Raw genomic sequence first — 4,897 nt, 5'->3', positions numbered from 1 at the left:
CCCATGATCTGGTATGCTTGTATAACTAGGGAAAAAAAGAATGGAGGAATCGAGATGGGCTAGGCCCAAAGTGTTGATTGCTCGGGATAGGAAAACGTGATTAGGTCAAGCATGGCACGGCCGCGGACCACACGCATCAATCGCGATCGTTTCGTCGCTCTTGCCGCCGTCAAGCATCTCTTGCGATTCTTGTCTCCGCCGTGTGCCATAATGCCGCCGTCCTCGGCTTGCCGCCTCTGCTGGTGTTGCAGCACCCCCACCCGACGATGCCAGCCCGCGCCATCCACCACCGCGCGGGGGAGAGAGAAACGGGCTTAGCTGAAAAAGTCGCCGACCGAGGTTGTATTTGTGAGGATTAATGGATCGGGATCCATAACTTTAGCATCTCTCTGTAAAGCATAACATAGGTATGGTTGTATCTGAAAACAATCCTATGATTCCATTTTTTTGCAGGGATCCAATCCTATGATTCCAATATTACTAAGATGACCAGATCATGCGTGGGATACCTATCCTGGAAAAGAAAGTTGCCCGTATCATTTTTTATCATCTCCGTGCATAAATGACATCTCCAATTATTCCCTAAAAAAATATCTCCGATTAACAAAAGTTAGAAGGCTTTTCATAAATTAAAAGGCAAAAAGGGGAAACGAATAAATTAGCCTGTACACTCAGCGCGCGTTGCAGCTGGTACACCCATATCAGCGATTAGCATTATCACAATCGCCTGAGGCCCTGAACAAAGTGTTTTGGTCATGTATCACCTTATCTTTGTTCCTCACTCAAAAGTTGGCCGCCATAGATCCTGGCTATAGCTTCTCATCACAATCAGTGACGTACCAATGTTTCCTAGACCGTCCACCAGCACATTAATTACCCCAAACATATTTTGCCAAAAGAGAGGGTGCTTTGGAGATACTAATATGCCCGGGTCATAAATTTATGTTGTGTGGATTAGTGCTCTCTGGGTTGCTTCTTGCATCATTTGGTTATCCACGCCCTTTCTGTAATGCCGAACTATTTTTGCATATCTTGGGACCCTCAGTCTTATCTCCCCTGGTTAGTGTCATATGATGCATGCATGCTTTGGCTGCTTGCAGATCACAAATCATTGTGATATTAAACATGATCTGGTCCTTTGAAGGCAAATTTCACTATGCTGGTTTCTACTGCTAACCAAGTTGTGCTATAGGAACATAGGATGATGTGCTATTGTGGCCGCATCGTGCTCCTCTAGTAGAACGTTACATAGGTTGCGGGTTTTTTTTTGCGGTTTAATTTATTTAGGTTTGTTATAATTCCCAATTAGCTGGAATTAATTACATCTTAGTCAGTTCTCAACCTTTGGAGACGTAACGAAGGGACTCGTGCTGGAAGAAACTGGTGGATTTTCGCTACTTTATATTGTCTGGCGGGGGCGCGAATGCTACGTCTCACCCTTAGAGCAACTCTAGCAGACCCCGCATCTGTCCTCGATCCGCAAAATAACCGCCAAAATGCGGGTACGGGCCTGGAAAATCTGCCCGACCAGACTCCGCATCCCGTCCCGGCCCATAAAAAAATTTGAAGGGCGCGGCAAAATCCCGACCTCAACCCGGGAAAACGCGGGTTTTCTCCTCGCGGTTGCGGTGCCCTGCATCAGAGAGAAGCAGTTGACGGGAGGGACATTTTAGTCCCGCGCGCCTTTTCCCCCTCCTTCCGCCGCCGCCCGCCCTTGCTTCCGCCCGCCCGCCGCCGGCGATTTCGGCCATATCTGCTGACGGAACCACGCCGCGGGGCCGCCCCACACCCTCCCGCGCCGAGCTGCTGCACCGACCCCCCGGATCCGGCGACAAGAGCCGCCCCTCGTCGTCGCCGCCGCCGGGGATCGACCACCATCGAGCGCGCCCCCTTATCGCCGCCCGAGATCACCCACCACCGGTTAGTCCCTTTTTTGTGATTTTTGCAAGCTGTGTAGTTGATTGACGCGCCGGTATGTGCTACATCTTGAGCTTGCGTTGGTTTTCCTTGAAGAGGAAAGGGTGATGCAGCAATAGTAGCGTAAGTATTTCCCTCGGTTTTTGAGAACCAAGGTATCAATCCAGTAGGAGGCTCCTCAAAAGTCCCACGCACCTACACAAGCAAACCAAGAACTCGCAACCAACGCAATAAAGGGGTTGTCAATCCCTTCACGGCCACTTGCGAAAGTGAGATCCGATATAGATAGTATGATAAGATAAATATATTTTTGGTATTTTATAATATAGATGCAAAAAGTATAGATGCAAATAAAAGTAGATTGAAAGCAAATATGATAAGAGATAGACCCGGGGGCTATAGGTTTCACTAGAGGCTTCTCTCGAGAAAACATATGTATTACGTTGGGTGAACAAATTACTGTCGAGCAATTGATAGAAAAGCGAATAAGTATAAGATTATCTAGGCATGATCATGTATATAGGCATCACGTCCGCAACAAGTAGACCGACTCCTGCCTGCATCTACTACTATTACTCCACACATCGACCGACTCCTGTCTGCATCTAGAGTATTAAGTTCATAAGAACAGAGTAACGTATTAAGTAATATGACATGATGTAGAGGGATAAACTCATGCAATATGATATAAACCCCATCTTTTTATCCTCGATGACAACAATACAATACGTGCCTTGCAACCCTTTTTGTCATTGGGTAAGGACATCGCAAGATTGAACCCAAAGCTAAGCACTTCTCCCATGGCAAGAAAGATCAATCTAGTAGGCCAAATCAAACTGATAATTCAAAGAGACTTTCAAAAATAACTCAATAATACATAAAAGAATTCAGAGAAGATTCAAATATTATTCATAGATAAACTTGATCATAAACCCATAATTCATCGGATCTCGACAAACACACCGCAAAAAGAGATTACATCGAATAGATCTCCACAAGAGAGGGGAAGAACATTGTATTGAGATCCAAAAAGAGAGAAGAAGCCATCTAGCTAATAATTATGGACCCGTAGGTCTGTGGTAAACTACTCACAACTCATCACAGGGGCAAGTATGTTGATGTAGAGGCCCTCCGTGGTTGATTCCCCCTCCGGCAGAGTGCCGGCGAAGGCTCCAAGATGAGATCTCACGGATACAAAAGGTTACGGTGGTGGAAATTGTGTTTCGGCTGCTCCCTGGATGTTTTCGGGGTACGTAGGCTTATATAGGAGGAAGAAGTACGTCGGTGGACGCCCGAGGGGCCGGGGCGCCCTCCTATCTCGTGGAGGCCTCGGCTGCTTCTTGACTTGCACTCCAAGTCCTCTGGATCACGTTTGTTCCAAAAATCACGCCTCCGAAGGTTTCATTCCGTTTGAACTCCGTTTGATATTCCTTTTCTTCAAAATACTGAAATAGGCAAAAAAAAAGCAATACGGGCTGGGCCTCCGGTTAGTAGGTTAGTCCCAAAAATGATATAAGTGTGTAAAATAAAGCCCATAAACATCCAAAAGGGATAGTATAATAGCATGGAACAATCAAAAATTATAGATACGTTGGAGACGTATCAAGCATCCCCAAGCTTAATTCCTGCTCGTCCTCGAGTAGGTAAGTGATAAAAAGAGAATTTTTGATGTGAAATGCTACCTAGCACAATTCTCATTGTGGCATGAATGTTCAGATCCAAATGATTCAAAATAAAAGTTCATATTGATAAAATAAATAGTAACACTTCAAGCACACTAATAAAAGTAATCATGTCTTCTCAAAATAACATGGCAAAAAAAAGTTCATCCCTATAAAATCATATAGTTGGGCTATGCTTCATTTTCGTCACACAAAGATGTTCCCAACTTCTATACCCCCGATGACAAGCCAATCAGTTGTTTCATACTTAAATAATCTCAAACATTTTCAACCTTCACGCAATACATGAGTGTGAGCCATGGACATAGCACTATGGGTGGAATAGAATATGATGATGGGAATTATGTGGAGAAGACAAAAAAGGAGAAAGTCTCACATTGACGAGGATAATCAACGGCAATGTTGTCAGAATCAGGATTTTGAATCGAATCGAAACTCTGATGGTAGGATCGCAAATCGTAGAATCTTCACTATCAGGATCGTAGAAACGTAGATTCCATGAACTAAGATCGTAGAATTAGATGGGTTAGTTTGGATCGCAAAGTCGTAGAATCGTATAACAGGATCGTGATTCTGATAACCTTGATCAACGGGCTATGGAGATGCCCATTAATTGATGTCAACATGAGGAGTAGGGATTGCCATGCAACGGATGCACTAGAGCTATAAATGAATGCTCAACAAAATAAAACTAGTGGGTGTGCATCCAACTTGCTTGCTCACGAAGACCTAGGGCATTTGAGGAAGCCCATCGTAGGAATATACAAGCCAAGTTCTATAAGGAAATATTCCCACTAGTATGAAAAAGACAATCTATGAGACTCACTAAATGAAAAACATGATGCTATTTTGAAGCATAATATATGAGACTCACTACATGAAGAACAAGGTGCTACTTTGAAGCACAAGTGTGGAAAAAGAGATAGTAACATTGCCCTTTTATTTATTTCTTTTTTTCCTTTTTCTTTTTTTCATTTTTTTATTTTCTTTTTTTGGACCTTTTTTTTGGCTTTTCTTTTTTTTCTTTTTGGGCAATGCTCTAATAATGATGATCATCACACTTCTATTGATTACAACATATGCATTACAACTCGATTCTAGAACAAGATATGACTCTATATGAATGCCTCCGGAGGTGTACCGGGATGGTGCAATGAATCAAGAGTGACATGTATGAAAAATAATGCATGGTGGCTTTGCCACAAATACGATGTCAACTACATGATCATGCAATGGCAATATGACAAAAGTAATGTATGTCATGAAGATGAAGAATAGAATGGTGGAAAATTGCATGG

This window comes from Triticum aestivum, chromosome 1B, assembly GCF_018294505.1.
Source record: "Triticum aestivum cultivar Chinese Spring chromosome 1B, IWGSC CS RefSeq v2.1, whole genome shotgun sequence".
Lineage (NCBI taxonomy): Eukaryota > Viridiplantae > Streptophyta > Magnoliopsida > Poales > Poaceae > Triticum > Triticum aestivum.
Note: the sequence above shows the minus strand (reverse complement) of the source record.